Here is a 27,632-nt window from a genome sequence, read left to right on the forward strand (position 1 = left end):
ACCAGGTTGAGAGATGCCTCCAGATCAATCAGGAGGTGGAGGCTGGTGGGATGGGCAGAGCTGAGTGGTACTCTGTGGAGGTAGAGGATTGTAACCACTAGGTCGTGGGGAGAGTCTGATTGTACCTAGTGCCTCAGGATGCACATCTGGGAAACAGATCGCATGGGGAAATCTCTTGTCTTCTTGTCTCAGTAGTTTGTCTTCTTCCTTCTGGCTTCTCAGCTTGGGATTTCTCCCTCCCTTCTCAACTCAAGAACCTAAGGTGGCAGGTAAAACTCCGAAATGTCCAGTCAAATCCATAGACCTATCAAATCTCTTGATGGGATCAGGTTTAACTTAGGTCCTGGCTCCCAATTGCTGAAGAACAAAGATTTGAAGAAGGATTCTTTCCAAAGGTTTTCATGTTCGGTTTATGCATTCTGGCAAAACAGTACAACCTCTACTTACGATCATAATCTGTTCCAGAGGCCTGTCCACTGGGCGAAACTGGATGCTAGTAGAGTCGCCGTTGTGCGTGTGTGCATTCAGCGGCAGTGTGCTTCCGCGCATGCATAGATGCAGCAGCCGCTTGTGCACACGCACAGATGGCAGAACCGCTTCCGCGCATGCGTGAATCTCAGCAAACCCGGTGCTTACTTCTGGGTTTGCCGCGGTCTCAATTTGGAATGTCCGCAAGAAGAGGTGGATGTAAGTCGAGGTTCCACTGTAAACATGGTTAATCCTAAACACAGCTACAACAAAAGCAGGTGCCCTAACTTCCCAAGCTTTAAATGTTCTTCTGACACTGGTACACCCCTATATATAGGAATGGGATAGACATATTTTAAGGATGGAAGCATTTCTGCGATATCTCACTATGCCTAGTAGGCAGAACCCTTTGTTCCCTTTATCTTTTGGCTCCTTCTGGGCCTAGGTGACAAGAGAGGTGTCTCCTGGGAGGGGTTGGACAGGAAAGGTGGAAGACTCGCCTCTGGCTAAGCAGAGGTACTCTCACTGTCTGGCTGTTGGTGGAGAGAGGGTCCAACAAGCTTGGAGATGAAGGTGAGGATGGAGAGGAAGGCGAGGCATCCAACTCTTGCCATGGAGATGGGTTGAGGATCCTTCCTAGAAGACTGCCCCACTTCCAACAGAGGCCGCTACATCCCGCTGCAGTCCTCCCCTGGGTCCTTTGCTGGTCTTACACCTGCATCGGCCAGCCCATGACAGGTGTCTGCAGGAGCAAGCGGCACAAAAAAGTCCCTGGAATCTTCTCTGTTGAGCTCCTTTTTTTTTTTAAAAGTGTATTGCAACACTCACCCATCAAAAGTGGGGAATTAGCAGAAATGCAAGGAAATGAATGACGCCGAAGGAACAACAAACACAATAATCTCCAGCTGCAGCTGAATTGAGAAACCGTTCTGAGGCTCTCACAATTCACCCCCTTCCCCGCCTTCTCCTCTTTTGATGCCATGTGAGCCATTCTCCTTAGCCCCTCTTCAGAATGCGACTGAAGAGCCTTTGGGCTGAATGACGATACGGGAGAGATCTGAGTGTCCCAGTTATGCCCATCGAGGCTGTCAAAAGGATGCAGGTGGGAGCTGCGATGGAAGGTTGGGATGGGGAAAGGAGCCCTTACTCTGCTAGGACAAGGGGAAGACAAGATTCAGAGCAGGGAAGGTAAAAGACAGAAGAGGAGCTCTGGGAGTGACTCACTGGCTCCTTCTTCTGCTTAGATTCCAGGGTGAAGTTGTATCTCCCTGCCAGGATGCTGTCAGAGGCTCCCATCTTGATTGCCCAGGAAAGTATAACGACAAGGGAAAGTTTCAGTCTTTACGCAGAGAGGCTATAGAACCCAGCCTCTTGGATAATGGCATTGTCCTGAGTGAATCTCCACCCCCCCCAGTCTCTCCCACTTCCTCATTCATCATCACCATCGTCGTCTCTATGGGTGCTGCTACATGCCCTCTGTCTTTGAGCTCTTTGCTCTCCTACTTTTAAGGCTTGCCAGGTTCTGGGAGATGGAGGGTCTGGGATGCTTTCTAATGACACCGTGTCAGCCAACTGCCACTCCACTTCTGACTCCTCCTCCTCTCCCATTATTTCCCAACTTTCCCCCTCATCAGCCTCTGAGCTGTGACCTCCCACAAACCACCGTTGTCTTCCCTGGAAGGGTCAGGATGGGGAAGCAGTCTCCATCATTCCTCTGCCCAGTCCCTGACACTCCCCACCAAAGTGTCCCAAACCAACAAACAGGGCTGCATCCAAAGGCTTGGGATCACCTCAGAGAATGCAGAGGCCATCTCTACATGTCTATGTAATGCACCACATTCCTTCAAGGTCTCCATAAAAGCACAGGGACAGAGGAGGGGTGTGGTTTTCTGACAAGACAGTTCTACTTCCAGCCAGGAAATATCCTCTCCAGGGTTCTGCATCACAGGGCTTTTGGAAAGGATGCAGATGTAAGAAACTTGCACACTCTCAGTTGAGCAGAACTGCCCCAACCCCCATTTTTATTCATTAGATCTCTTTACCCCATTGCCAAATCTTCCTGAAAATATCTACATTATTTACCTAGGGGCATGTCTATGATGTATGCCAATATGGTGCCCTACAGGTGTTGACGGACTACAACTCCCATCAGCCCCAGGGATCATGGCCAATGGTCAGGGATGATGTGAGTTGTAATCCAATGACATCTGGAGCACCACATCACCCCCCCATTATGGATACTGTTTCCATATATAAGATCCCCTCCCCTTCCAAAAAAAACAAAAAAAAAAACAAAAAAAAAAACCAACGTCACATGGGGAGGTTCTCTCCCCAAATACATTTGAATGTTGTTTAGCACACCAAGACTTCTAAAAACTGTCAGATTTCTTATGTAGTGTCACCTCCATGTTGTGTGACATTTTCATTAAGCTGCCCAACACACAGTAGTTGGGAGATCCAGTAACTGAATCCATGAGTGCTATTATGCTCATATGATGCTTGTGGGCTTTCTTTAGACATCTGGATGGCCATTGTGAGAATTGAATGCTGGTCTAAATAGGCTTTTGGACTGACCTAGCAGGGCACTCATGTTACCCCCCCTCCCTCAAAAAACCCAACCCGTTAAAGGTTGTCCTTGCAGGAAAAAAGCCCTGTCCCTATTATTCTGAAATTTGGGGGTATTTTCCCTCTCCACAGGGCTAACATGGTTTCAAATTCCATCCATTTCTGCCAAAACAATTTTTATTATTATAATATATATATATATATATATATATATATATATATATATATATATATATATATATATATATATAATAGCAATGCACAAATCAGGCCTACAGCTGTTCCTGGATGGGCTCGAACCACCAAACTTCTGGTTAAGAACACGATGCACTGACCCTTTACACCCAGTGCAAAACCCCGTATGCACCTATTTGCCTGAAATGCAACAGACTTGATTTGCACAATACCTTATTTACACATTTCATCTGAATATATATTAAAAAATACAAAAGTCTGCCCCCCCTCACTGTAATTGTGAATAGACAAAAAGTCTAGAGCAGGCATCCTCAAACTGCAGCCCTCCAGATGTTTTGGCCTACAACTCCCATCATTCCTAGCTAAGAGGACCAGTGGTCAGGGGTGATGGGAATTGTAGTCCAAAACATCTGGAGGGCCGAAGTCTGGGGATGTCTGGTCTAGAGTTTCCCAAATGAAATTCTGATTCAGACCCTGGCCAAAGTCAAAGTTCTCCCAAGCAGTCCAACCTTAAGTGGACCATTTCCCAAGCTGCTGAATTGGAGTATAAACTGAATCCTACATTTGGCTCACTTCCATATTGCAAACTCGACTAGGGAGGCATACCCAGCCTTCTTCTCTGATCATTGCAATCAAGAGCATTTGGATCCTAAGAGTAGCTATTTAATATTTAATCCACTTAATTCTCTCTCTCTTAACAATTGCTCTTTACATTCTTTCTCTTGCAAGAATTGGCTTCATGCTGATTCAAACGATGTCGCCCTGCATAAACTCAAAGGCACCATTCATTTCAGAAGGGAGGTGTGTGGGAAGTATCCTTGCTGTCTTATGTTTGCAGTGGGCTGAATAGAATTTCGGAGGATATATCGGCGTGGGTAATTATACAGCCTGTGAATCCGACGGATAGGCACTCATGCAGAATAAACTTCTTTGTCAACACAGTCGAAGATCTAAGAGATGAGCGGAAACTCCTCCTGACTGCCTTGCTGACGAAAGTCAGGGGAAATGGGAGTGCGCAGGTTGTGGCGGTCTTACTGTAGGCTTCCTTGTGTGTCTCACGATGCAGGTTGAAAGGTGGGGAACAAATTAAGTAAAATAATAACAATACAATAAGATTCCTTCCTTCCTTCCTTCCTTCCTTCCTTCCTTCCTTCCTTCCTTCCTTCCTTCCTTCCTTCCTTCCTTCCTTCTTTTTAAGAATATGGAGCTCCTTCCTTTTACACATTAGAAAGGTCCTGTCTTTGCTGAAGGGCCATAGCTCAGTGGTAGAGCACCTGCCTGGCATGCAGAAATAATAATAATAATAATAATAATAATAATAATAATAATAATAATATGTTTATACCCCACCCACTCTGGGTGGCTTCCAACAGAATATTAAACATTAAAAGCTTCCCTAAACAGGGCTGCCTTCAGATGTCTTCTAAAAGCCTGGTAGTTGTTTTTATGCATCCTTTTCCATTGTCCTAACTTTCACCAGCATGTCAAGCTTCAGACCTGCCCAGATCAAGACCCTTCTTGGAGGAGGAGCCAGGAGATCAGGGCCCCTAGTAGATCTCTGCGCCACTCAAACACTAACTATGAAGTTAGGAACCTCTGGCCCCCCAAGGCCTCTCTGCCTGGCCCTTGAGAGTCTCCATGGGCCACACCCCTTGCCATATCTACTCTGCTCCCTCAGCAAGTGTTCTTGCCTGGCTTGAATGTATCCTTGAACTGTAAAATTTGGAAATGACTGTAGCTCAGTGGTAGAACACCAGACTTTCATGCACAAGGTCCCGGGTTCAATCCCCAGCATCTCCAGGTATGGCTGGCAGAGACTCCCTATCTGAAACCCGGAGAGCTGTTGCCAGTCAGTGTAGACAATACTGACTTATCAACAGATTAATGGCCTGGCTCAGTATCAGTACTATATTCGTCTATTTTGTTTTTACACCTGTTGAGGACCTTCCTTTGCCAACAAACTTTTAAAGTGGAGATATTTATCCCAGTCTATGTCTGCATTCTATTTGAAATCATTTGTACATATGAAACTGCTGTTAAACATGGAGTTGCTCTTAACCGGTTTTCCATATGCAGCTGTTTTTAAATGTTCTTACTGTTGAAGCTTCTACTATGAGATTGCTTTTGAGTGGTGTAGTGGTGTAGTGGTTAGAGTGTCAGACTAAGACCTGGGAGACCAGAGTTCGAATCCCTGCTCAGCCATGACATTCACTGGAAGTTTTGAACGTTTGATTTATATTATGTTTTTACATGTGTTGGAAGGCACCCAGAGTGCCTGGGGCAACCCAGCAAGATGGGTGGGATATACATAATAAAACTATTATTATTATTATTATTATTATTATTATTATTATTATTATTATTACTATTATTATTCCTATTATTATTATATGACCTTGGGCCAGTCACAGACTCTCAGCCTAAGCTCACTCTTTGGGTTGTTGTGCGGGCAAAATGGGAAGGAAAGATGAATGCTACATTCAGCTCGGAAAGGTGGAGGAAAAGTGAAATAAGTAAACAGAATATGTATCAGGGGTCAGCAAACATTTTCAGCAGGGGGTCGGTCCACTGTCCCTCAGACCTTGTAGGGGGTCGGACTACATTTTGAAGAGGAAAAAAATAATGAATTCCTAGCCCCACAAATAACCCAGAAATGCATTTTAAATAAAAGCACACATTCTACTCATGTAAAAACATGCTGATGCCCGGACCATCCACGGGCCGGATTTAGAAGCCGATTGGGCCGGATCTGGCCCCTGGGCCTTAGTTTGCCTACCCAAGCTGTTATGGGAAGCAATTAGCAAATGCAATCAAATAAATGAAATAGCAAAGGGGGGGGGAACACACCTTTTGCACATGATCATTGTGATTTGGGACATTTGGGAGCAGTTTCCCCCTGACAGGCCCAAGATCTCAGCAATGACGAGAGGCTTCTAAACGTAGCAGAGAAGCAAAGGAATATAGCTGGGGGGGGTTGGTTGGAGTAGATGGCCCTTGGGGTCCTATTCCAACTTTTTGCTTCCACTATTTGATGAAATTACACATCTAGTTTGGAAACTTAAGTAGAAAACAAGAGGAACTTTTTAATTTTTTAAAAGAGAGAGAGATTGAGAATGAATGATAAGAAGCAGAGACTGGGTGGGTGGGTGGGATAGAGAATGCTCTTCCCCGGATGTGAAAAATCAATTTTATTCTCAGACTATCCCGGCTTTTCATTTAGAAAGCAATAAAATTCTATTTGTCCCTTGTTCATTTTCTACACAAAATGCCACCGAGCTGGTAGCTTTCGGCGATGGCACGAAACGTAATAGGTTAGGACTGCCGCTTTAAAATATGTTAGGGATTTTTAATGAAACCAATTTATATCAGTTTGTGGCGGTGAAAGGGCTGAGGCAACTTAATTTAGTCCCATTTTCCACACATTTGCGGCCAAAGCAAGGATTCACTTCGCTCTAAATCAGCTACACCTTCCATATGGCAACCTAAGCTATTTCCACCTGATTTGGCTGGTGACCTCTATTAAACAGCCAGGTGTGGGGCTCTATTAAACAGATAATCTCTTGATACCTAACTACGAATGCTGCAAATGTGATTTACAAAAACAAACTGGGTTGGAGTTTTTATTTTAAATCATAATCAGAAACTCATTGCAAGAGCAGAAAGTTAGCAGGTCAACTGTGAGTTTGAAATATGGTGATGACCTCAGGATGTTCTGAACACCTTTCCTATATGACTAAAGCATTTAAATTTATTTATTTTTGGTTTCAAAAAGAATCATCAAAACAATAAAATATTCATTGAGTACTTGCTCTCTAATTGTCACAGGAAAGTATATGATCATTATTTGATTTTTGCAAGAGATCCCTTCTTACATGGATCAAAACTCGGCAGCAGTCGTTTAAAGGGAAAAACGGGACCAGCAGTATCATTAAGAGGCGTTCTTTCAGCATCCCGAAACACACTACAACCTTTGTTCCTGCAACAAATGTTCTTATGAAGGGAAGTCAATTAGCATGCAAGAAAATGCCAAATGACCAAGGCGATCACTACTGAAGAATGAAACAAACACTCCTCCCTCCTTTTTGGGGCACGTGTAATATGAAGTAAAGAGTGATATGTCAAAATAAAAAAAGCAACTTCTGTGTTTGTGGAGAAGCATTGAAAACTGACAGACATCTACACATTTTGGAATATTCATACCTCAACAGCGCTTGAAGCTGCAAGAGGTTTTTCCTTTAAAAAAAAATGCAAAGATGGACAGATGGAATTAATTATCACCATTTCAGCACATTTAGGAAAGACATTGGGATTGACACTTCAGAGCACTCCTCAATCCCAGCCGGAGCAGTTTGGAGCTCTGATATGTTAAATACATAAATGCAAGAGAAAATTGGGGAGGCATGCAATGGGAGCGTGAGATGACTGGGTTTGAATTCAGATGAACCAGGGCTGTCCTGTACTCGGCCTATCTGTGCTATGCTGGCAACCCTGACAGGCAGCTACTGTCTTGGACATAGCTGCCACGTTTTCCCTTTTCTCGCGAGGAAGCCTATTCAGCATAATGGGAAATCCCTTAAAAAAAGGGATAACTTGGCAGCTATGGTCTTGGATCCCAGTCAGCCTTTCCCATCCCTGATGTTTTTCTTCTCTGCCCACCTCTACCCCAAATCCAGAAAACATTCCCAGTCTTATCATCTCATTCAAGATTCCTCAGAGGTTTCTTTGAAGGCCTCCAGATTAATGTCAAGCTTAACGTTGTTCGAAGAGGAAGATGGTTTGTGGTCTCTCGTGCTGTGAGAAAGAGTCAGATGTAGAAGACAGAGGCCCTGTGAGTGGATATGGATGAATAGATTTATTTTGGTCACTGAGCAGAGTGACCTGTGGGTGGATAGTCCTCTGGTGCAAGCGGAATGGCCTCAATCTGCTTTGAATGGAGTTTGCACTCTATTTGACGGATCAGGTTCGCATAATGGGGATATTCCTTGTTCCAGCTTTGTCAGTTGAGGCTCAGGTGCCCTTGGTTGAACTGAGTCAATCCTTGGCTCCATAGCCAAGGAAAACAGCATTCTCCCCTCCTGCGGTTTCCAGCATCTGGTATTCAGAAGCATTGCTGCCTCCAGGCGTGGAAACAGAGCACATCTATCAAGGCTAGCAGTCATCCATAGCCCTCATCTCCATAAATTTGTCCGATCCTCTTTTCAAACCATCCAAGTTGGTGGCCATCACTTCCTCCTGCGGGAGTGAGTTCCACAGTTTAACGATGTGCTGCGTGAAGAAATTATATTATCTGTCCTGAATCTTCCAACATTCAGCTTCCTTGGATGACAAACACAGGCTTTCTGGGGTCCCAGGGTAGGATCTCTCCTAACTGTGCCTGGAGATTGACCTTCTTGCCTTCAAAGCCGATGTTTTATCACCAAGCTATCGCCCTTCCCCATATCCCAGCCATGTGCATTTCACAGAGGTCCCTCAGCCTGCTGTAAGTTTGGCAAGAACCCCCCCCCCCCGCCAGTTCTGCGTCTTGATAATCTCTTCTGACCGCTATTGATTGGTTATCTCCGGTGACGCCGCGACGGTGGTGGCAGCTGAGCCCATTATCTTATTTCTCCCTTTGGTTTCGGATGCACAACACTTGGGCGCGCAGCCTGAGAAATCTACATCTGTGCCGGCCTCCTGCCTTTGTTCTCTTTCATCTCCAGCCTGACAGGAACAGTGACTAAAGTGCAGCTCTATTGATTAAACATCCAGGGCTTTTTAAAGAGCGTATACGCGGGTATTCTCATAACGCAACGTGACATCTAATCGATGGAGCAGTACCTTGCTCCATGGACCACAGGCAACATCTGAGTGGCTTCCAAGAAGCAAGGCAAGCTGACTTTGTATTTGTCATTTCATGCAGCTCTCACACAAGTGTACCTCCAACCTTTTATCAGATGCAAACAGTTCCTTATTCTAATAATAATAAAAAGGTCAGGACAATGGCCCATCTAGTCCAGCCACCTGTTCTCACAGTGGCCAATCAGATGCCTGTGCGAAACCCACAAGCAGGATTCAAGCATAAGAACACTCTCCCCTCCTGCAATTTCCAGCAACTGGCACACACACACACAAAAAAAAATTCTGTTTTACAATTTAGAGTATTCATTTAAACAACCTTAAAATACCAGAGACTTCCCTTCTTCTCTTTCCATGGTTCATTTTGCATAGCATAAATCCCTGCATATTTTATAAAAAGACTAAACCATTCAGTATTCCACTATTACTTCCATCATAACATATTTACACTGCCAACATTTTCAAGTGTACACCCATATATTCAATAAACTTTTTTCAATCTTCTTTAAACAAATGTTCTTCTTATTCTCTTATTCTATAAGTTAGATCCGGAACCTGCACATATTCCATCAGTTTAACTCGCCATTCTTCTTTAGTTGAGACCTCGCTCGTTTTCCATTTTGGGGGCTAACGAAACGTGGGCTGCTATAGTGGCGTACATAAATAACCTTTTTTTGATACCTGGGAATTTCCAACTGAATTATCCCCAACAAAAAACACTCTGTTCTTTTTGGGAAAGTGCTTCTAAACACCCCCCCCCCCAGTTTATTATAAATTACCATATTTTTCCATGTATACTAGGCTTTTTCCTAATAAATTATGTCAAAAATTAGGGGGTGTCTTATACCCAGATAATGCTGAGACCATTTTCTGAATTGAAATACTTTCTTGTCACTTGTACAACTTGTATACAGTGAGATTACACTGTAATCTGAGTCCCTCCAAATAGGGGGTGTCTTATAGACGGGAAAATACAGTATTTCCCAATACTCTTTCACCCTTTTCCAGGTCCACCATATATGAAAGAACGTACCCTCGACCTCATTGCATCTCCAGCACTTATCTGATTCAGTCTTATACATCTTAGCAAGCAACTGGTATTCAAAGGCATTGCTGCCTCCAACTGTGGAGAGAGAGCCTAGCCATTGTGGCTGGTAGCCAGCGACAGCCCACCCCTCCGTGAATTTGCCTAATACTCTTTTAAAGCCTTCCCAAGTTGGTGGCCATCGCTGCCTCCTGTGGAAATGAGTTCCACAGTTTAAATTGCATAGAAGAACTTTCCTTTCTCTGTCCTAAATCTCCCCACCTTCATTGGATGCTCATGAGTCCCAGCCTCTCTCCACATTCTCCATGCCACACATAAATTGATAAACTCCTATCATGTCGCCTCTGACTCGTCTTTTGGTCAAAACTAAAATGTCCCAATCTATGTATTTCAGCAGCCTGTGCTCACAGTGGCCGGGCAAGAGGGGCGTCATCCCAGTTCAGTGATATGGTGCTGCCAGGTAAAGCAATCAAGGATGCCCCAGTGGGAGGCTTAAGGAAAGTCCCAAGGGTTGGACACAGAGCAGATTGGAGGTTCCTCACTTTTGCCCTAGGCTTATAAATAAGATCTTGACAGACCACCACCTTCCTCTCCTCTCCTCTCCTCTCCTCTCCTTCCTTCCTTCCTTCCTTCCTTCCTTCCTTCCTTCCTTCCTTCCTTCCTTCCTTCCTTCCTTCCTTCCCTCCTTCCTTCCTTCCTTCCTTATTTCCTTCCTTCCTTCCTTCCTTCCTTCCTTCCTTCCTTCCTTCCTTCCTTCCTTCCTTCCTTCCTTCCTTCCTTCCTTCCTCTCTCTCTCTCTCTCTCTCTCTCTCTCTCTCTCTCTCTCTCTCTCTCCCTCTCTCTCATATACTGCCCTACACTTGGAGGTCCCAGGGCGGTCCACAAAAAAAGATCACAATATATAAGATCAAAATAAAAACAATAAGCCAATAAACCCCCTGCCCCCCAAATGCCACATTTTAAAAGGGTATAGGATGTTGATCGGGTCACCCAAAAGCTTGGTTAAAGGGGAAGTTTTTGCCTGGTGCTTAAAGGTGTATAATGAAGGTGTCAGGTGAACTTCCCTGGGGAGAGCATTCCACAGACAGGGAGCCACCACAGAAAAGACCATGTGCTCGTGTTGCCACCCTCCAGACCTCTCAAGGAGGAGGCACATGAAGAAGGGCCTCAGAAGATGATCTGAGGGTCTGGGTAGGTTCATATGGAAAGAGGTGGTCCTTGAGGTATTGTGGTCCTGAGACATTTAATAATAATAATAATAATAATAATAATAATAATAATAATAATAATAATAATAATTTATTATTTATACCCCGCCCATTTGGCCGGGTTCCCCCAGCCACTCTGGGCGGCTTCCAAAAAACAGAAATTCTAAAATACAGAAATCCATCAAACATTAAAAGCTTCCCTAAACAGGGCTGCCTGTTTTAAGGCTTTACAGGTCAAAACCAGCACTTTGAATTGGGCCCGGAAACTAATTGGCAGCCAGTGCAGTTGGACCAGGATCTGTGTAATATGCTCAAACCGTCTTGCCAGTCCGGTGTGCAACCTGGCCGCTGAATTCTGCACCAGCTGAAGTTTCCAAACCGTCTTCAGAGGTAGCCCTACGTCTAACGCCTTGTGGTAATCTAACCATGAGGTTACCAGAGTATAGGCAACATAGACCTGGCTTCCTCAATCACCATTTTGGGTGGCAGCTCAGGGCCATTAAACCAGCAGAACATGGAATCGCATTGCAAATGGCCCTTCATTTCCTTCTCCTAAACTCCAGCAGAGATGCTGAAGATTCTCTCTCTCTCTTTTTCTTTTTGGGTTGTTACTTCTTCCCACAGTGCCTCTAAGATATCTATCTCCCTTGTATTTATTCAGCGCAGAACAGATTGATTTAAATCTTTGCCCAGGGTTATTTTTTCTTCTACTTTGCATTTCCCCCTACTTTGCATTAATTTTAAACACATAATAAGAGGTTATGCAGGGCCAGAATGCCCCATTTTGGAGAAGGAAGTTTTTCTAAAAATAAAAATAAAATAAAGAAGATTAGCTTTAGCTAGAGGAAGGTCAGGGGAAGGGGAGAGATATATGAAGACTGAGAAGCACTTCTAATTTTTAAATATACAAATGTGCTGCATTGCTCCCAGCCACTGCAGGGAAATCCAACTTATGTCAGTGGAGTAAGAATCTATACAAACCCGATTCACAAAACAACACGGGCAAAAAAAAAAAAAAAAAGAAACAAAAGAAAAATACCGCCACATCTTGCCTTCTAGGGAGTTCTGACTTGTTAAGAGCTTTGCAGACTTTCTAAAATAATCCAGCTTCTGACCATTCAATTGGATGTATTTGAGAATTTTTTTAAAAAATGCACTTTCTCCTTTCTGATGACACATTGTTAGCTTTGAAAGTGGTGTTTCAAAATATGGGAAAGCGTGCGTTCTGGAGGATAAAACCGTGTTTCAATTTGTGCATTGCTTTGAGAAGCGCAAATAAGGTAAAGGTAAAGGGACCCCTGACCATTAGGTCCAGTCGCGAACGACTCTGGGGTTGCGGCACTCATCTCGCTTTACAGGCCGAGGGAGCCGGCATAAAGCTTCCGGGTCATGTGGCCAACATGACTAAGCCGCTTCTGGCAAACCAAAGCAGCACACAGAAACGGTGTTTACCTTCCCGCTGGAGCGGTACCTATTTATCTACTTGTACTTTGTGCTTTCGAACTGCTAGGTTGGCAGGAGCAGGGACCAAGCAACGGGAGCTCACTCCATTGTGGGGATTTGAACTTCCAACCTTCTGATCGGCAAACCCTAGGCTCTGTGGTTTAACCCACAGCGCCACCCACATCCCTGGCAGTGTCAGTAGTGGGGGCCAAAATTCCATGTGCTCCATGCTTATCGGGTAGCAGAGGGACAGGAATATACCCAGAGATGTCCCCAGAGCTGGGTTGATAAGACCACACTCTGTACCTAGAAAGCCAGCATAACCCAGTGGTTGGAATGACAAATAAGGAATAAGCAGAGATGATCTGGGTTCAAAACTGCACTCGACCTCGCTAGGTGGCTGTGACCTGGTTGTTACCTCTCAGCTTACCCAAATTTTAGATGTGAGGATAAAATGCTGGGTGGAACATACAAGAATATTGGAGGAGAAGGTTATCAGTCCCTGCTATCTAGGATGGCAATGCTCTGCTTTCACAGTCAGAGGCAGCCATAGCTGCCAAGTTTTCCCTTTTCTCGCGAGGAAGCCTATTCAGCATAAGGGAATTTCCCTTAAAAAAAGGGAGAACTTGGCAGCTATGGAGGCAGCAATGCTTCTGAATGCCAGTTGCTGGAAACCACAGGAGGGGACAAAGCTCTTGCGGCCAAATCCTGCTCGCTGGTTTCCCACATGCATCTGGTTGGCCGGTGTGAGAACAAGATGCTGGACCTGGTGGGTGATTGGCCGGATCCAGGAGGTTCTTCTCATGTAGAGGATGGGATAAAAAGATAACATTCTAATAATTTCTCTAAGGACATGGTCACAATGAAGGTTCATAATAATGATTCATCCATCTTTTTCAGTACTATCTACACCAGAGGGAGCCAACTTGGTGCCATAATAATAATAATAATAATAATAATAATAATAATAATAATAATAATAATATTCAGCCCATCTGACTGGGTTGCCCCAGCCACTCTTGGCTGCTTCCAACACAGTATAAAAAACACCATAAAACATAAAATGCTTCGCTGTATAGGGCTGCCTTCAGATGTCTTCTAAAAGTTGTGTACAAGTCGTACCTCGGTTTACGACCCGCTCGGGTTGTGAACACTTCGGGTTGCGAACTCCGCAAACCCAGAAGTGTTTTCGGCGCTCGCCCCCCCGCGCATGCGCAGAAGCGGTGTCATGCTTTGCGCATGCGCAAAGCGCGAAAATCGCAAAAAATCGCGCTTTGCGCATGCACAGAAATGGCGCTCGGTTTGCAACCTTTTCGTCCTCTTGCACGCTCATCCTGGTCGCTCCAGAGTAGCCAAAAAGATTCGGAGGTTGCTGTCACAGGCGCGGTAGCGGCTACTCTAGAGTAACGACTCCTCACGACATTGCCTTTTCATGCTTTTATTATGTGCAAACTATTCACAGTGCAGAGTCAGTACTATGCACATGTTGTCAGTCTGGGTCAGAACCTCCGAATGGAGATTCCCACGTTTTCCTCCAACAAAGTAGTCTGGGAATATTGAATCTCCACGCCCGTCGCTTCTTGCGCAATTCCGGGGTTGGCAGGAGCGGTCTTCTGGTCGCGCTTTCCCTGCTTCCCACTTCCTTTCCTAAGCGGAGCAGTGGCTCTGCTACCCTACTTGAGCCATGCCCTCTACTTCCTGATTCCCCGCTGGAGACATCCCCCTCCCCGCTCCCACTGGCGCTGGGAGAAGAGCTTGTGCTTAAGATGGGAGGAGGCTGTCTGTAGCTTCTCTCCCTCACAGTCACAATGAAGGTTCATAATAATGATTCATCCATCTTTTTCAGTATTATCTACACCAGAGGGAGCCAACTTGGTGCCTTAATAATAATAATAATAATAATAATCTGACTGGGTTGCCCCAGCCACTCTTGGCTGCTTCCAACACAATATAAAAAACACCATAAAACATAAAATGCTTTGCTATATAGGGCTGCCTTCAGATGTCTTCTAAAAGTTGTGTAGTTCTTTATCTCCTTGACATCTGATGGGAGGGAGATCCACAGGGAGGGCGTCACCACCAAGAAGGCCCTCTGCCTGGTTCCCTGTAACCTCACTTCTCACAGGGAGGGAACCAGCAGAAGACCCTCGGAGCTGGACCTCAGTGTCCTGGTTGGACGATGGGGGTGGAGACGCTCCTTCAGGTATACTAGGCTGAGGCTGTTTAGGGCCGAGGCTGTTCAGATGTTGTTTGACTACAATTCCCGTCAGTACAAGCTTCTGATAACTTAATCTAATACAGTGGTACCTTGGTTTATGAACACAATTGGTTCCGGAAGTCTGTTCATAAACTGAAGGGAACTTTCCCATTGAAAGTAATGGAAAGTGGATTAATCTGTTCCAGACGGTCCGCGCAGTACTTAAACTGAAGCGTTCATAAACTGAAGTGAACTTTCCCATTGAACGTAATGGAAAGTGGATTAATCCGTTCCAGACGGGTCCGCGGAGTACTCAACCTGAGGCGTACTTAACCCGAAGCATGGGTGTAATTGGTTCCGGAAGTCTGTTCATAAACTGAAGCGTTCATAAACTGAAGCGAACTTTCCCATTGAAAGTAATGGAAAGTGAATTAATCTGTTCCAGATGGGTCCGCGGCATTTATAAACCGAAAATTCATAAACCGAGGTGTTCATAAACCGAGGTTCCACTGTATGCAAGAGAATTGATAGTTGCATTCCAACCAGCATGCAAATCTAAATTAGGGCACTCTGCTTGAAAAATGTGGACGGAATGAATGTCTCTTTCATCTCTTGTTAAGATGGAGCAGAGGACAAATTGGGAAGGTCCAAAACGTTTACTCCAGAAGCACTTATCTGCCCAATACCATACTGACTTTTTAGTGTCTGTGCCAGATAAGTCCATAGCTTGTAGAACAGCCTAATTTTGCAGAGAGCAAGGAGTCACTCCTACCTGCCTGGGTGCAAAACCAATAATTGAGAGGTTTCTAACACACACACACACACACACACACACACACGATCCTATGCAGGGGTGAAAAGCAGAAAACCCCCTCTTTCTCACCGAAGGCTTAAAGCCTCTGCAGAACTGCAGGCAGGAGGTTGCGTAATAAATTATATTTTCCTGAGTAACAATTAAATGCAGCTCTGCTGAAAGCCTGCTGAGTTTTCTCCATATCGACACTGAAGTAGATGTTTTCTGAAATTTGGTTCGAGAGAGGTTAATGCCTGTTGTCAAATGAAACCCCAGAATGAGCCCTCAGCCAAAGCAACAGCAGGATCAGCTCTGACATTATTGAAATAATTTCCCATATATTAAAAGGGAACAGTGAAATTCCTAAATCTGCAAGAGCCTCTTGCTGACGGAGTGCAGAGCAAAAGGGAGAAAAGAGAATCTGCCGAAAGAATAACTGAATCATAAAATTGTTGGAAGGCGTTCCAGCGGTCATCTAGTCCAACCCCTTGCAATGCAGGAATCACAGCCAAAGAAAGGACAAAATATAAATGAACTATATGAGGACTGCTCTGGTGCTGGAAGGAAGAAAAAGAGAAATTGTAGATCAACGCAGGATCAATTACCTAAATCCTATTTAGAGGGTGATTAATACTTGCAAAACACGCTAAATTTCAATTAACCTATTACTGCAGCAATTTAAACATTTATGTCTCCCTCTCGCTCTCCCTCCCATCCAAAAAGCCTCTCTGGCATTAATATTGTTGCTGCTCTTACCATCTAGCAACTAATGTTTTCAAAGCAATACTAGGATTTATTCAGAACCTTCTCTCTCTTTTTGGAGAGGCAAAATTTGACTGAGAAAAGAAAACAGGGCTCTCAGATGAAATAACAGGGAATTTATGCATCACCCCACTTCACTTTTAAGGGATATGAAACAGGGTCGTAGTATTTTGGAACATAGGAGATCAACTGGAGCCCACCTGCAGTCCCATGCCCAGTCCTGGGTGCCACAATTTTAGAAGGATATTGACAAACTGGAATGTATGCCAAGCAGGACAACCAAGGTAATGAAGGGTCTGGAAACCAAGCCTTATGGGGAACGGTTGAAGGAGCTGGGTATGTTTAGTCTGGGAAAGAGGAAACTCAAGGGCTGTCCCATGGAAGATGGAAAGCCACTTCCGCATCTCCACGGAGGTGGTGTTGTGGGCTTGCCCCGAACGAACTCTCGCGATGGGGGCTGAGAGCAGCCCCCTCACGAGGAGGGAGTTCCCGCCTCCGTCAGACCCCGGCCGGCCATTAGGGTCGGCCGGGAGGCGGGGCTTAGCATCTTTTAAACCGGCTGAAGGCGGGAACTCAGCCTTTCTTGCCTCGGCACCCAACCCGAATGGATCACCCGCCCAGCCACCCTGTAGGGATAGGCAGGTTAGGCCGACGCTGCTATGGACTTCTGTCGGTCGCCTTGGTTGGCCGGGGGGCCTGGTAGGACTTGTTCCACTTTGGGCTAGCCAAGCTGGTTTTTTCACCTACCTCATAGCAATTCGTCACAACTTGGTTTTGCGGTTAGGCATTGAAAATTTGCATAAAAGAAGAAGGGGGGGGCAGATTGCGTCATCCTCTGCCCAGAAATTGGAGAAGTAATTCCGTTAAAGGGATTCCAGGGGCGGTAGCTTTGTTCTGGGCCTGCGGAGGTCAGGGCCTTATGGCACCCCCCAACGGTGGCCACAGGAGGTGTCCCAGTAGGTGTATATCACTGGGCTCCTTGCTGGTGGTTAATTTCTCCCAGACTGTAACACACGGGTTACAGTCGGATATAGTCGGTTAGGTTCCAATGCCTAAGCCAATACCGCTCATCATTCGTAACCAATAAAGTTGTGGCCTTTTCACCCACTTAAATTTATTCACTGTGTCTTGTGTCTTATTTCATGTGGAGGGAGGGGCATTGCCACACAACAAACTTGTTTTCTCCTGCTCTAGAGGCTAGGACCTGAACCAATGGCTTCAAGTTACAAAAAAGGAGATTCTGACTTAACATCAGGAAGAACTTTCTGACAACAAGAGGTGTTTGATAGAGGACTACCTTGGAAGGTGGAGGGCTCTTCTTCATTGGGTTTTTCTTCTTCTTCAAAAAAAAAAAAAAGGGGGCTTCCGGTTGACCACGCCATCTTGCTCAGACGGGGGTCCGCACAGCGGAGCGGACCTCGGCGCTTCAGAGGTGGAGGGAATCGTTCCAGCGAAGCGAAACCTCCTTAAAAGCCCCAAATCGAGCTTTTTGGGGACAGATTTTGCCTGGCGGCGCCAAAAGCGGGCTCTCTCCTCCCCGGATCGGCTTTGTTTAAGCCCCCGAGAGCGAGGAGGTGAACCGCGGCGGACAGGCTGACATTGCTGCTCTGAGAGTGCGAAGCTGCGAGTCTGGGAAGTGAAGGTGGCCAATTCTTCAAAGAACATTCAGCAAATGAATAGACTGTGAGTAATTTGGATTCTTTGGAATGTAAATTAAGGCAACAATTTGGACCTGGGAGAGAGGGGAAAAGAGGAAGCCACCCCCCCCCCTACGGTAACATAAGAGACAGTAAACAGAAACCCGAAGCCGTAAACAGAAGATTTCAACTTAAAAGGATTCCTCAAAGGCATCAAAGAGAATCTCCCCTAAATGCAGGGTAAAAGGGGAGAGAGACTGTGGTTGTGATTGCCCTGCAGAAAGAAGTTAAGACTAAGAAAGACCTTTCTGTTCCTCGGGAGCCGGCAGCCCAGACAATCCAGTGAGTTGATCAGGATTTATAGTTAAATTCTATTTCTATCTTTATCTCTGGACTTTTTGGAAATTCTTTTTTGGTTTATATACTTTTGAAATGTGAGTTCGAACTTTATTTTTAAGAATGCAGCCAGCTTGTTAAAATGGAGTCGAGAAAATAGACTGCGATTATATTCTACCCCATGTGACAAGTTTTGACCTTGACAGGACTGAACTATGTCAACAAAAAGGTACCCGCCTGAGTTTCAGCGGACTGTTTTGACCTTAATGTGGGAAGCAAGAATAGAACTATGTCAAGAGGAGACACAACGGCAAGTGTTACAGCAACAATTCCAGATGATGATGGCAGAATATGATTTCTTAGAAGATGAAGCTTTTGAAACTGAAGAAGACGAATGTGAGAATGACAATGATGAGGACTGTGATGACTTAACACAAAATGAAGCCCATCACGAAAAAAATGATGATTTTACTCTACAAAAAGTTGGATGGAGTGCCTCCCCTTCGAGGGGGGCACGATTGGACTTACTGGAACTCCAGAATGACCACAGGGAAGAAGGAAAAATTAAGCAGAGAAGAGAAGAAGCTCAGGGGTCTGATATGGAGGCCTGGATGGCAAAAGACTGTAAACAGGGGGTGGGGTGAAGGGAAAGTGAAGTTGTGATTGTAAGGATGGGTTAATAGGACTATAACTGGACTGCTGACTATGGAACTTGCTGGATTGGTGGGGTGGAGCCAGTACTCGGGGGGGTGTAAGGTTAGTTTGGGAATAATTATAGGTTTAAAAAGTGAATTGATTCTGGAAAAAGGTGAAAATATGGAGGCCTATAGAGGGGTAAAAATTAGGCACGGGAAGAAAAAATGGGAGTTTGATTTCTCAGTGATTGGACAATAGGCGAAAATGATAATAGTTAGTTTAAAAGTGGTACAAGATATAAAGGTGTATGTTATAAAATATGAACTATGAAACTGTTGAAGATGATAAATAAGGGAGGAAAACCGGGGAAGGGGGGAGGGTGGGGAAGCCCACAAAATATGGTTTAATAATTATGAATTTAACAATTATGATGAATTTTTTTTTGTCTTTTTTCCTTTTTGTCTTTTTTTTTCTTCTCTTTTTTCTCTTTTTCTCTTTTTGTATTTTCTTTTTTTTTGGTATGACAATAGATGGTTGGATGGATGAACTCCTGCGTACTGCCCTGGTTCACTGGAGCTCCCTGGTGGCAGGGGGGGGCTTCGGGGGCAGGGGAGGGGGAGGAGGACAGAAACCCAATCATAAAATGGACCACTTCTGACTGTTCACCTGCGTGGGATACTTCTGTGGCAGGGGAGGACCCATGGAGGGGGGTGGGAAGAAGGTGGAAAAGGTGTATATGTATGTACCATCTTTTGTAATTTGTAAAATCAATAAAAATTATGTTTAAAACAAAACAAAAAAAAAAGCTCCTAAAATTCTTTTGGGGAAGCCATGGCTGTTTAATGTAGTATCCTGGTGCTTTTAATATGTGTTGTAGATGTGACCTTAGTTGGATAAACACCTAATTTCCCTCTTGCTGAAGGTTTCAAAGAAGAAGCTGAACATCTCTTTGATGCAGATGTTCTGGTTCTGGATTTCAGCACTGAGGTCCCCTCTAACTCTTACAATTTGATTTTCAACTAGGCTTGCTTATCTTATTCACTGATGTTTTAACCATGCCACAAACATCCTGGTGCTAACCCCTACTCCCGAGAGGTGGGCAAGGGACGAGCCCAAAGCAGATTTACATTGGATTTTAATGATCCAGTGATACTTTTCCAACACAGAGATGTTAAAAAGGCTCCTCATGCCTCCCAAGAAGCACAATTCTCCTGACACGAAGCACCACACCGGGGAACCAGCGCTTGATGACTCATGGGCCAGAGTCATTTACAAATTGCCCATCGCCATTCGAACCTTGACTGCTGTCTGGCCACAGAGCATCTCTTGTGTCCATCACAAAGGCAACAACATGGAGACCAGCTGGTTAGGAACAGAGGTGTACAGGGGTTGGGGGGGGGAAATGCTGTCACAAAGGCAGCAGTAAAAAAAGTGATTACCATTCAACAGAGGTTTAGTGTCCAGATCAAAAGAAATAACAGTATACTCTATTCTGCCTTGGTCACACACACCCTGGACTCCTGAGGATGTTGACAAGCTGGAACATGTGTAGAGGAAAGTGATCAAGAAGATAAAAGGGTCTTGAAACCAAGCATTGTGATGAATGGTGGAGATAGTTGGGTATATTTAGCCTGGATAAGAGGAGACTGAAAGGAAATAAAATAGCCACCTTCAAATATCTTAAGGGCTGTCCCATGGAAGATGGAGCAAGCTTGTTTTCTCCTGCTCAGGAGGGTAGGACCTGAACCAATGGATTCAAATCACAAGAGAACAGATTCTGACTTAGGAAGAATTTAGGAAGAGCTGTTTCATAGTGGAACAGTCTCCCTTGGAAGATTGTGGACTCTTTCCTTCCTTGGAGGTTTTAAAGCAGAGGCTGGGTGGTCATCTGTCATGGATGCTTTAGCCAAGATTCCTGCAAGGCAGGGGGTTGGACTAGATGACCCTCAGGGTCCCCTCACACTTTACAATTCTATGATGCTCTGATTCAAAGAAGAGAAAGGTAGGTTCAACTCCAAGTGTCTTCAGTCATAGCAATAAGCCTGAGCTCTTGGATTGGTCTTCTGAGTCAAACATTCTCAAAGGAGAACTTTCAACCCAACTTTATTAATTATCCTTACTCCCCTATTGCCCACACTGGAATATCCTTTATTTATGAATTATAGATATGTTGTAATTGCACCTCCTGGCAAATAGAAGGGGAAGAAATGGAGGCAGTGAGAGATTTTACTTTCTTGGGCTCCTTGATCACTGCAGAAGGTGACAACAGTCATGAAATTAAAAGACGCCTGCTTCTTGGGAGAAAAGCTATGACAAACCTAGACAGCATCTTAAAAAGCAGAGACATCACCTTGCCGACAAAGGTCCATATAGTTAAAGCTATGGTTTCCCCAGTAGTGATGTATGGAAGTGAGAGCTGGACCATAAAGAAGGCTGATCGCTGAAGAATTGATGCTTTTGAATTATGGTGCTGGAGGAGACTCTTGAGAGTCCCATGGACTGCAAGAAGATCAAACCTATCCATTCTGAAGGAAATCAGCCCTGAGTGCTCCCTGGAAGGACAGATCGTGAAGCTGAGGCTCCAAGACTTTGGCCACCTCATGAGAAGAGAAGACTCCCTGGAAAAGACCCTGATGCTGGAAAATATTGAGGGCACAAGGAGAAGGGGACGACAGAGGACGAGATGGTTAGACAGTGTTTTCGAAGCTACCAACGTGAGTTTGACCAAACTATGGGAGGCAGTGGAAGACAGGAGTCCATGGAGTCACAAAGAGTTGGACACGATTAAATGACTAAACAACAACAACAACAACAACAACAACAACTGGAGAGATATTCAAGAAAGCTGGAGCTGTTTCAAATGCTCAGGCTGCAGTCTCGTGCATTTAGGTTAGAAATATGCCCCAAATTGAAAGCATGTGGCTTCCCCCTAATAATCTTGGGAATTGTGGTTTGTTGAAAGTTGAACATTGGGACATTTGCGACATATGAGACTACATCAATTTAGTTGATTTAGAAGACGAAGAAATCTGAAAGTCTATATTCCAAACCAGGGGCGGATTCAGGGTGGGGGGGACACCCCACTTTACAAAGCATTTAGTCCCAGAGAGCCCTTGGATTTCCCTGAAGCTGGAGGTCGACTGTGCCCGATGGAGTTTTAGTTGATGTGATCTGACAAGCTGACAGTCCGAAATGGTACTGCCCTGGGCTCCACAGCTGTGACACTCGGTTTTTGGAATCTTTGGGCATTTATTGCCTCCAGGTTATGCAGGCTTCTTTGGTACTGCTCCTCTGATGCTCAGCGAGTTTTTACTTGCTTCGACTTTGCAGTTCTTTAAGGAACATGTCGCCCATCTGAGTGCCTCATAGCGTGCGCCCGGATTCCAATAGAGATCAACCTCCTTTCGCATCAGTGCCAGTCGAAACCAGGTTGAGAATCTAGAAGAAAAAGCTGCTGAACCAGCCTGACCAGTATATTTGTAAGGTGAATGGCCTTAGCTGGCCAGTGAAGTGCTGTCACCAGCATCTCAAAGAGGGGAGCTATGTGGCCATAGCGACAACATCTGTCACTGATGTTTTAGTTGAGATTCCTGCCTTGACCCTTGGGGTCTTTTCTAACTCTACAATTCTATGATTCTCTGAACAAAGTGATGGTACACTCTAGAAAGGCAGTAGGTATTGCATAGAATAATGGGCCCTTGATCATCTTGGTTGTCTTCATTCCAGCTTGTCAACATCCTTCTTAAATCGTGGTGCCCAGAATTGGACGCAGTATTCCAAGTGTGGTCTGACCAAGGCAGAATTACTTCCCTTGATCTGGACACTATACTTCCGTTGATGCAGCCTAGAACACCCCCCCCCCCCCGGTTGCATCACACCATTGATTCATGTTAAGCTTGTGGTCCACCAAGATCCCTAGATCCTTTTCACATGTACTGCTGGTATGCCATGTGTCCTCCACCTTATATTTGTGCGTCTGGTTCTTCCTGCCTATGTGCAGAACCTGACATTTGTCCCTATTGAAATTCATGTTGTTGGTTTGCACCCAGGTCTCCAATCTGCTAAGGTCATTTTGAATTCTGATTCTGTCTTCTGCGGCATTAACTACCCCTCCCAGTTTGGTGTCATCTGCCAATTTGATGAGCATCCCCTCAATTCCTTCATCCAAGTCATTTAGAAAGACGTTGAACAACAGTGAGCCTCTCATTGGGCTGGATGCCAAGTCACCCTAGGATGTGGAACCAGGGGAGTTGTGTTTGTGTGAGAGTTATGACCGATGCTGGAAGCTGGAGACTCATTGTATTGCTCTGGGCTGGACTCAGCTTCCCTGGGAACATATTGAGGAAACAGGATCTGTTGGGAGTGTTAATGCTGTGAGCCCCTTCAGCCCCCACTCAAGTTGTATAGATGTGTGAACATCCTAAAGATAGCACCACTTCTATTGACCTTCATTCCAAGGAAACTGAGTCCTGGGTAAGTGCTGGAACCTGTCAGTCTCCCTCACTGCTCAGAGGTTGTGGTGCAATGGAGTTCTGGCTTCCTTGGTTCGTCCAAGTGAGTCAAGAGCCTTTTCAACTAGAAGGTCAACTTAAGACCTCAAGATCCTACTGGATCAGGTCAATGGACCATCAAGTTCAGAATCCTCTTCTCACAGGAAACCCACGAGCAGAATTTGAGCACAAGAGACAGTGGTACCTTGGCTCTCAAATGCTTTGGTACTCAAACACCGTGGAACCCAAACACTGCAAACCTGGAAGTAAGTGTTCCGGTTTGTGAACTTTTTTTTCCGGAAGCCAAACAGGCTCTGTTTTGAGTGCCACACTTCCGATTTGAGTGTTACGCTTCCGATTTGAGTGCCACACTTCCATTTTGAGTGTTACGCTGAGGTCTGCCTGGTTTTTCCGCTGTGCTGTTGTATTGTGAGGGGAATAGTGTTCGTATGTGGTACATTTTTTCTTTACATTGCAATGTAGTCGAAGCAAAATTCCAAGTATGGTTGATACTTGGCCAATAAATTACTCTATTCAAAATGATTCCATTTTGCTATTTATTTTGCCTTTTTGTTTTCGTGGCTCTTTTTTGTTTCGTTTTTGTGACTGTTTGGAACTCAGTTCAGCCACTGACGGATGGATTGTGTGACTGCAGTACATTGTTTATTGCTTTCATTTTATGGATCAATGGTCTTGTCAGATAGTAAAATTCATGTTAAATTGCTGTTTTAGGGTTTGTTTGTTTTTTAAAAAAAGTCTGGAATGGATTAATCCGTTTTGCATTACTTCCCATGGGAAAGCACGGCTCGGTTTTGGAACGCTTTGGTTTTGGAACGGACTTCCGGAACAGATTAAGTTTGAGAACCAACTTTAGTCTTCTTCTCCATAAATTTGTCTAATCCTCTTTTAAAGTCATCCAGGTGGGTGGACACCACTGCCTCCTGTTGGAATGAGTTCCATAAGGGATTCTTTTTAGGGTGCGTTCATGAAGCACACCTGGTCCGCTCAACGCTTGCTGCCATAAACTGGAAACAATTCAAATTAGAGCTCCAAAGAAACACCTGCGCTTTGTCACATCACAGCGGAATACACAGCTGCTCAGATGCCTTGTCCCTTGGAAGAAGATTGCACCTTCAAGCTTAGAAGCATCCCGAAGTCCCAAAATGACCCCGGCCCTATAAATGTTTCATTGCAGATGCACTTATTTAGGGAGGGCGGGACAAATCTAAAGCAATAAATAAAACGAGAGGTACGGGGCTTTGGATGGAAGCACGGCAGCTCAGACCTAGCCAAAGGTGAAGTTGCCACATTCGTTCACTTCATCTAGCAACTCCCCTTCCCTTTCTAGGGGAAGCAGCTGCTTCGGGGAGGGAGCAGCAAAAGCTTGCATTAAGGTAAGCATAAAAACAGCAGGTGCATAAACGCTGCCTTGCAAACCGGCAGTACTCTCATACCTGTAATCACAGGCAAGCTTTCGTATTCAGCCAATGCAGCAGGCCAGAAAGAGAAAGAAAAAAAGGGGGGGAGGCATTGAAAGTGCAGGTTTTATTAGGGCCACCTGCTCCTATCCGTTCCTAAATGGAAATTAAAACAATACGGCTTAATTGCATCACACGCCAATCGCACAAACAATGTTGCGGTTTGCCTATCTCGTTGTTAACAACAGAAGGGAAGCCCGAAGTGGCTTGTAGTTTGTTAATGTGAATTAGAATTTCCACTTCTTCCATAATTAGGGCTGTCCCTCGTTGCCCAGCCTTCTAGATCTGTGGTGCTCCAAATCATGCCTGGTATTTTCTAGCACTTGGAAATGTTCAAAAACAACGATCATCGTCATTTTGGCAGTGGAACAGACTCCTACGAGAGGCGGCGGACTGCCCTTCCTTGGAGGTTTTAAAGCAGAGTTTAGATGGCCATCTGCCACGGATGCTTGCGCTGAGATTGCTGCATGGCAGGGGGTTGGACTAGATGACCCTTGGGTACCTTCCAAAATTCTATGATTCTGTGACCATAACAATCCTCAATAATATTTATATACTGTTTAACCTGCAAAATCCCTAAGCCGTTTGCATAAAACAGAATAAGGCACTGTATTTTTCCGTGTATAACATGCCCCCATGTATAAGACGCCCCCTATTTTGGGGGACTCCAAATTAAGAAAATTTGGTTGATGTCCAGATTTGTTGAGCTTTTTTGGGGGGGGGGGTTGCTGAAAATTTCTCACCCACCAGACCTAAGCTCCCACTCGCACGCATCACAAACACCTCCATTCCACTGTCCCCAATCGCCTGCCCAATTCGTCTTATACATGGAAAAATACGATAATTTTATAAAATGTGCTTATACTACATATAAAACCCAAATATGTCAGCAAAAACTGATTCGTTGCAATCCTTGCACAACAAAATGATCCTTGCAATATTTTAGATGGGAGTCTGAGACTAGTGAAGAACTTCTAGCATGTCTGTGGCATCTAGGAGCATTTCCTTCCTCTGTTTTCCTTGGGACATCTGTGTGTGTGTGTCCTTTTGTGATTAAATTTCCTGCAAGGGAGCTGGCTAAACCCTGAGAGGAAGCAACAGGCACAGCTGAGACACATGAAGATGAGGAGAGGCGGCAAGTGTGAGGTATCCAGTTAGTCAGAAGAAGAAGTCTTGCATCTCTACGGTAAGCATCCATGGGGTGGAAACATGCGCAGGAATCAGCCCAGGGAGCACAATACTCACAGGTCTCAACACACAGAGGACTGAAAGGTGCTCAGATATAAAGATGCTTTCTAACATGCATTTGCTCTTACGGTGCAGTGGAAACACAAAGACCTTTGTATTTTGAGGAGTGTGTGGTGCACAGCAATGGCTCCATTTGTGCCTAGAGTAGGCCATCTTTAGTGGGTCTGGAATCCCTTAATTAGCCAGTCAAATCTCTTGTATAGAATTCAGACATCTGCTGAGAAGGATGGCCAATTTGCTACCTATTGCTTAGTCACAGGCAGCCCTTGGCAAGACCTCAAGTTCAGCCACCTGTTAATGGAGCCCTGGTGTCTAGCCATAGAGTCCCAGATATGAAAGCAGCTTGGAAACTCTCCTCTATGGACCTCAACACAGTCCGTGGCAGTCAAAGGAGCTGCATGCTAGATATTTCAGGAGTCCACCTGCTTCTGATGGGTTTCCGGCAACAGAAAGAGACATCAGGTCTCTTCTGCTTTGCCCTTGGCTCCTTGTTTTCTTGTGCTGCCAGTAAATAAAAGCTGCTTATCAAGGAGCAGCCCAAACCTTTGCTCAGGTAATGAGATTGCGCAGATAGTGAGCATTTTCACCACAACAGAGTAACAAGATGGTCATGAGGACCCCATGGCCAAGTCGAACATATCACCTGCCAGTCTCAGGTGAAACCTGGGATATCTCACATGTTCTAGGCCCTGTTTCGTAGTACGGGTGTATCCACACACACTTTTCCAGAGTCCATCAACAACTCTGCCTATTTTCAAACAAGTCTAGCAGTTTGCATGTGCCTATGATGTATGGAAGTGAGATATGGACCATAAAGAAGGCTGATAGCCGAATAATTGATGCTTTTGAATTATGGTGCTGGAGGAGACTCTTGAGAGTCCCATGGACTGCAAGAAGGTCAAACCTATCCATTCTGAAGGAAATCAGCCCTGAGTGCTCACTGGAAGGAGAGATCCTGAAGCTGAGGCTCCAATACTTTGGCCACCTCATGAGAAGAGAAGAATCCTTGGAAAAGACCCTGATGTTGGGAAAGATGGAGGGCACAAGGAGAAGGGGACGGCAGAGGATGAGATGGTTGGACAGTGTTCTCGAAGCTACGAACATGAGTTTGACCAAACTGCGGGAGGCAGTGGAAGACAGGAGGGCCTGGTGTGCTCTGGTCCATGGGGTCACGAAGAGTTGGACATGACTCAACAACAACAACAACAACAACAATTCATTCTTGCCACAGTGCAAATGGACCTTTGGGAGAAGCTTTAAAAGACTGTGGCTTAATCCCATTTCCCGAAGGGACCA

General features: G+C 45.0%; 1 protein-coding gene across 5 annotated transcripts in view; it reads right to left on the reverse strand.

The window, feature by feature from the left end:
* The window catches only part of TSNARE1 (t-SNARE domain containing 1), a 378,187-nt gene that overhangs the window by 94,931 nt on the left and 255,624 nt on the right, over positions 1–27,632 (reverse strand). The gene's annotated exons all lie outside the window — the stretch shown is intronic.

Source organism: Zootoca vivipara, chromosome 8 (genome assembly GCF_965207765.1).
Source record: "Zootoca vivipara chromosome 8, rZooViv2.hap1.1, whole genome shotgun sequence".
Taxonomy (NCBI): Eukaryota; Metazoa; Chordata; class Lepidosauria; order Squamata; family Lacertidae; genus Zootoca; species Zootoca vivipara.